The following is a 7191-nucleotide window of genomic DNA, read 5'->3' as shown; positions in this document are numbered from 1 at the left end:
GTTTCGCGTTGTTCGTTTCGATTGCATGTTTAATTTCATTCGTGAATGTCAGCTTGTCACCTTCTACGTAAAATATATCTGAAAATTCCGTACAAATGTTTAGAATTTGTTCCTTTTCTTCTGAGTTTAAATGGTCAATTCTCAGTTGTTCTTTAATTATTTGTTCTCTGTCTATAATTGGATGTTCGCAGTGATTTTCGTCGTAGGTGAAGATTGTCTCCAAGTTTCCTATAGGTTCGATGGAAATATTCGAAAATTCGATTACTTTTGGCATTGCATTAGCATTAATGACAGAAGTTAAAAAGTCTCCATTTTCGTCTACATGGACTAATGCGTGAGGAATTCGAACTTTTTCGATTTCTTGGGATGACAGTATTGCGTCTGTATAGGCCGTTCCAAGATGCTGTCAAAATTAAATCAATATGGCTACTGGAAGGCAAACATTGAATATTATTCTATCAGGTTCTTATGGTTTTAGATCATTTTAGTTGTTGTACAAAGATTAATTTAACATTTTCTCTGGAAGTATTAATTTAGAAAGATAATATGCCTCATTGGTGTTGTGTTTTGAAGTGTGAAATGCAAAGTAATCGTGATAAAGTTAGCTTTTACCACTTACCATCAGTGCTACATTCTAAGCACAAAACTGAACCAATTTAACTAAATAAGTTATAGTTATCATCTGAGAGACAACAACAATGGTAAAATGCAATAAAATATAAAGATTTTACTAGCAAAATGGAAATTCCCCTGTAATCATCTTATATCTGGTAAGTTACAACATTTGAACATTAACGATTTTTGAAGATGTTAACAGTCTAATCTTGTAGGAAAACCAGCCGACTTAACTGATAATAACAATCCAGATTGGGTTCCTTCAATAAATATGGGGTATATAAACACAATGAAATGAGTTCCCCAAAATCTAAAATGGGAATTAAGGTACCAAATGAGAATTAAAAGAAAAGGGTACCTACAAGAAAAAATTGCTTTTTTATTCCTCTTGAAATGATTTATAAGACACTGGACTGTCTTATATTCTACAAATACTAGGTAGGTCTATGATTTTACACATTTTTCATTAATGATACATTACTGTTACTTTAGTAGATTTAGAAACAGTGGATAGTTAGTGGTAGATAGTAGTTATTTGGTATAAAAGTTAGTTTAGTAGAAGACAAGATTTTGCCAAATAGTCAAACATATATTACAATGGAAAAATTAACAAATACATTTTATGTCATTAACATTAACACAGGATTTTAAATATCAGCTTAAGAAATTAGCTTTATCTTGTGAAAGTATAGAAAATGATGATGCCAAAACTAAAAATTATACTGGTTTAGCAAATTACAATGTTTTTAAAATAGCTTTAAAGTATATTACACCATTTATCAAATACCATCAAAATACTGTTTTGTCACCAAGTGATCAAGTATTGCTTACTTTAGCTAAACTAAGCTTAAACTTAGATTATAAAGATTTGAGATATAGGTTTAGTATTTCACCCTACCCGGTATCAACTTATTTCAAAAATACTTTGTATATAATGTGTCTTAGGTTAAAAAAATTTGTGTTCTGGCCTGATAGAGATATTTTAAAGAAAACTATGCAAAATTCACTTAAAGAATCTTTTCATGGAAATACTACAGGTATAATTGACTTTGGACGAATGTTTGTATGAAACGAATTATTTATTGTTCTGAAGCTAGTTATTTGAGGCATTTTTGTAATTAACTATTCTAATTGGGAAATAAGCCACAATTTAACTTAAAAAATAATTTTATTAATCTTTCGACTTCCAAATCAGACGTCATTGTCAAAATACAAAATATTATTATTTATGCATATTATTACCTGTAAATATTTCTTCTGATTGTTAATTGTAAAGGATTGAAAAATTACCATTTATTTTATTTTTTTTTAGAATCAGCTGAGAGAAGTGGTCTACAAAAACCCAGGAAGGAAACGGAATATGTGGCTACGAAAGGCAAAAGAAAGGTTTACAAAGCAAATGTGACACATTTTTTTGAAATATTTAGGAATATCAGTAAATTGCATTAAAAAAATGTATGAAAAGATTTTGTTCAATAAAAATGTTTATATTTATCAAGGATGTATTAATTGGTATGGCCACATATCGTCAGTGATGTAATAATACATCCTATCTGTTTTTTCATGAGTTTCGTAAGAGAGACTAAAAACTTGTCTTAGGGTCACCTGTTTTCATATGATATTTTTTGACTTGTTTTGTAGTAAATTAAACTATCTATGAACTACAAAACAAGTCAAAACTTACATATGAACACAGGAGGTGACCTTAAAACATGTTTTTCCATCTCTCCTACAAAACTCATGAAAAAACAGATAGGAGGTATTGTCACATCAGCAAGGATGTACAGTGATGAGTGCCCTAATAACCGGCAAAATAGCACAAAAGACGGGCAACATATTTAGTTGTGAGATAAAAAGAAATGAAACTAGTCGAGCTGGGAAATTTAGCGAAATTAACCTTTAAATTTTATTTTATATTGATTGTTTCCCACCTTTACACATATCAGAGGAGTATGTCAACTAAAACTGTCACTGTGACAGTGGTAGTTTCCAAACTCGTCTGATACGTCTGAAGGTGGTACACAATCAATACAATCTAAATGTATAAGTTAATATCGCTAAATTTCCCAGCTCGACTAGTTTCATTTCTTTTTATCTCACTACTTAATAATTTTCCATCTTTTGTGCTATTTTGCAGGTTATTAGAGCGCTCATCACTGTATTTCTGGTATATCCAGGGAATGTCTACAAAATATATTTTGAATGTCCAAAGAACATTCGTGGACATTCATGGAATGTTCCAATAAGACATTCAAGTAATGTTTAAAATGCTGACACAGGATTTTCCTGGGATGTTCAGGAAACGTGTTTTCGGGGATATTCCAGGAATTTTTCAATGTCTGTGTACCTTCATATGGAATATTTTGGTGTTATTAGCACCGCACTCCACTTGCGATTTGTAATCAGGAAGATTGAACACATTGTTTCAAATACAAGTCAATCCATTTGTAACTAAATAATCATGGATTGACTTCTATTTGAAAGAATGTGTTCAATATTCACGACTACAAATCGCAAGTGGAGTCCGGCGCTTAGAGCTACTTCCTCTTCGGTATTATGTATTATACTACAGAAATTAGGAACTTTCCTTCTAAATATATGTATGCATCTTGGCCATCAAACATTTTTTTAAGGGGTTACATAGGTCTTAGGGGTAAAAAAAGTGACTTTTTAAAAAAATTGTATCTCGAAAACTAAAATTTATTTTTATTTATAATTGGAACATGTAAAAGTATAGTACTTAAGGTAGTCTCGAAAAAAGTTTCAGCCAAAAATATTCATTTTTGTAGGTTTTTTTGCGGTGGACAGCAAAACTAAGTCCAGTCTCATTTGAAATCAAAAAGTTTCTTGTAGTTTATACCTCTGGCTAGTAAATGAACGAAGGAATTAAAAAAAATGAAATTTGAAGATTTTACATAAGTTTAAACACATTTTTGACCCCAATTTTTCTCATTTTTAAAGTAGTTTTTTTTTGATAAAACAAAAATGACCTCATCTAATAAAAAAATCTTTGTTCATTCACTAACCAGAGGTATAAACTACAAGAAATTTCAGATGAGACTGGACTTGTTATGCTGCTCACCACAAAAAAGGGCTGTTGTCGAAAAATTGCAGTCAACTCTACAAAAATGAATATATTTGGCTGAAATTTTTTTGAGTGTACTATACTTTTACATGTTCCAATTATAAATAAAAATAATTTTTAGTTTCCAAGATATAATTTTTTTAAAAAGTCACTTTTTCTACCCGCAAGACCTATGTAACCCCTTAATAACTGCCTTTCCATGCTGTAGCAAACTTAACAAATTGTTGATTTCAAATTGTAACAGTTAAGTTTTGCAAAGTATGCTGCCCTCTTGTATCTTCTGTGTTATCTTCATCATACAATTACTTCATCTAAAAACTTTCTGCGATATATTCATTTTGTTGCTAAAATTATTTCCTGATCCATGGGTTGAATAAGCGATGTATTTTTTGGCAAAAACATACAACTAAAGTTGCCATGTTTTGATCATAGAATATTTTCAGAGGGATGAGCAGGAGCGTTGTCTAAAATCAAAAAACATTTCACCTCTTCCGGCAGATTCTCAGTTTCTTCTCTTGAAATTTTTTCACTGCAGGTACAGTCGGAGAAATGAAAGAGTACCCATGAACGATCACATATTATTAACATAATTAATCTATATCGTTTATTATTTATAGAAAAAGAACAGCAAATACAAAATATGTGATTGTACCTGTTTGACGTGACCGTTCATGGGTATTCTTTCATTTTTCCGACTGTACAAATTCTTTAAAAGGTCCATTTTTTAAGATATCTGGGGTGAACCACTATGATGAAATTATTTATTTTTATAGCTCAACAATTATATACAAATCCTACCTCAAAATATTTGTAAGAATTTAAACTCTTGAATGCCTTCATTTGTTGACCTGTGTAAAAACTATTACTAAGCTCCAAATACAAAAAAAAACTATGTCCATGTAAGTAACTATATTTGTCCATGTTGTCACCCTTGAAAAACTTTTTCTACTGTAGGTTAACTCATACCCCTTGAGGGAAAATGGATCTATATACCAAAAGCTTTTGAAAATATTTACTTATGTTTATTTATTCACTGCTTACAACTAAATACAGTCGTTAAAGTACTTCTACAGCTAGAAGCTACAGAAGTCAACAGCAAAATGTTCGGAAAATACAACTATAAAAAACTATTATACAACGATTAAACTATTATATAAAAACAATTATATAAACCACTATTTTATAACAACAATAACTATTTTATAAAAAAACTATTAAACGTAAAAAACTTAAGAAACTCAATGCGGTACAAATATAAATAATTTCAATGTTTGCCTTCCAGCTATCAATTAGTGTCATAAACGTCAAAGTCTTGAAATGGCCTATTGGATAGGTTGCATTTTAATTTGAATATTTGTTCTGTTCGGCTATCAATCGAAATTTGATTTATTTTTTCTTTTATTCGCTTTTTCTCTGGTCTTGGGATGTGTTTTTGTTGATCATGAGTGTTTTCGTGAAGTAAGCTGTTATTTTGTTGAGCTTTAATGTTTGTGTTTGATTTCGGATATGTTTGAAAATTATTTGGAGGTATTATCTCTGTAGGAAATGTCACCGGAATATTTTCTGTGGGTTTATGTGTGTCTTGACCAACTTTATGCAGGGTAAGGGTTTTGAAGTTTGTATGAAGTTGTCTGGTTTTAAGGTCTATTACACATTCGTAATGGTCTAGGAAATCTAGGCCTATTATTCCGTCAAAGTCAATGTCTAAGTTAAAAATGAAAACTTTGTGGGGGTTATCATCGGTAAAGGGAATAAGGACAGATTCTGTAATTAAGAGTTTTTCGTCGGTTATGCCTTGAATGGTAACATTTTCTGGGGATCGGTTATGATAATTTCGTGCAGTATTCTCTTTGAAAACTGTAATTCCTGCACCGGTGTCAATTAGAAGTGAAAGGGGCTTACAGGAATTTCTGTTCCGGAAAGTTCACATTTGGATCGAAATTGTCCAAATTGAGGGCTTGGATTTGTTGTTGTACGTTCATAATATCGGTTGGAAGGTTCGTATGTACTGGAGGATGGTTCTGATTGGGTAGCGAAAGAAAATCCTGATAATTTTCTAAATCAGGTGTATCATTGGTATAATAAGATGTATCATTGGTATAATTAGGTGTATCATTGGTATAATCGTAAAAATAGTCAGGTTGGAGATCATTTTCTGTATAATAATCTCCATAAGATTCTACGAGATCATCAGGGTATTCATTAAAAACATGGGCTCTTTGTTGAAAATTTTGGAAATTTGGATTTCTCTGAATAACAGAGGGGCGATTTTGCGGTTGATTTTGAGAAGGGAAAGTCGATCTCTGTGGGTTTAAATTTTGTTGATTGGAAGAGTATTGGTTTGGATTACCTTGATAGTTTTGTGGTCTATTGTTATATTGGTTGGAAGAGTATTGATTTTGATTATTTTGGTAGTTTTGTGGTCTACCATTATATTGATTTTGGTAAGAAGGAAAACGTGAAGAGCGGCATTCGCTACTTAGATGGCCAATTCGTCCACAAATTGTGCATTTAGAAAAATTAGATGAGGTTCTTCTCATCGGTTGGGAAGGTTTTGGATTATTTTGGTTATCTTTATTTGATTTTTGTGTTTCGAAATACGACAACTGAAGTTCACGTCTGATACGGTTACTAGCTGCAATAAGATCAGGAGGGTTACTAGCCCTAATGATTTGTCCTAATCGGGGTTCTAGTCCAGTTAAAAGAGTATTCAAAGCCATAGAGTCAATTAAAGTGCATTGGGCTTTCTTTTGGTCTTGTGTTAGGTCTGATTTTTGGATTGAAGCGTGCATTTTTGCATTTAGAACTTGTAGTCTATTGAAAAAGGTTAAGGGTGATTCATTTGATAACTGTCGAAGTCTTTGTAGATCATGGATTAAAGAAGTGAGATCTCTACTATCTCCGAAATGAAGGTTTAGTAAATTTTTTATGTCTGTATAAGAACTTGGTTTTCTAGAGTTTATTAATTGAGCTGCTTTACCTCTTAATTTATTTTTAATGTGAATCGTTAATAAGATACGTTGGTCTCCCGAAGCCATTCTAATTGCGCAATCACATGCGTCTAAAAATGTGGGGAGAGAGATTGGGTCTCCTTCGAATTCAGGAATTATGGAAAATATTTCTGAAAGTTTGTAGGGTTCAATTTCAGCTTGGGTTTGTGAACGTGTTTCAGGCATTTTGATAATAATATGTCAGTGGAAGTATAAAAACAGAATATACAAAATACGAAAAGTAAAATATGGTAAAATAAAATAAGGTAAAATATAGTAAAATATGGTAAAATCAAGTAAATATGGTAAAATAATGTAAAATATGGTAAAAATCAAGTAAAATATGGTAAAATCAGGTAAAATATGGTAAAATAAAGTAAAATATCGGCGAAAATATAATATAAAATCAATGAAATGCGTAAATAAAAATGATAAAATAATAAAAGTATGTAAGAAAAAATATTTCGTTATTAGATAATCAACTTGGCTTGACTTACTGTA

At 31.1% G+C, this 7191-nt stretch overlaps 1 long non-coding RNA gene across 1 annotated transcript; it reads left to right on the top strand.

The window, feature by feature from the left end:
- The first annotated feature begins 389 nt into the window (after nucleotides 1-389).
- On the top strand, nucleotides 390-2109 carry LOC126885159 (uncharacterized). The gene is made up of 2 exons (XR_007698314.1): nucleotides 390-1053; nucleotides 1928-2109. It is a non-coding gene; the product is annotated as an uncharacterized LOC126885159 (long non-coding RNA).
- Nucleotides 2110-7191: the final 5082 nt, after the last annotated feature.

Source organism: Diabrotica virgifera, chromosome 5, assembly GCF_917563875.1.
Source record: "Diabrotica virgifera virgifera chromosome 5, PGI_DIABVI_V3a".
NCBI classification, from domain to species: Eukaryota; Metazoa; Arthropoda; class Insecta; order Coleoptera; family Chrysomelidae; genus Diabrotica; species Diabrotica virgifera.
The sequence above is the reverse complement of the archived record's forward strand: the minus strand, read 5'-3'. Positions and strand labels throughout refer to the sequence as shown.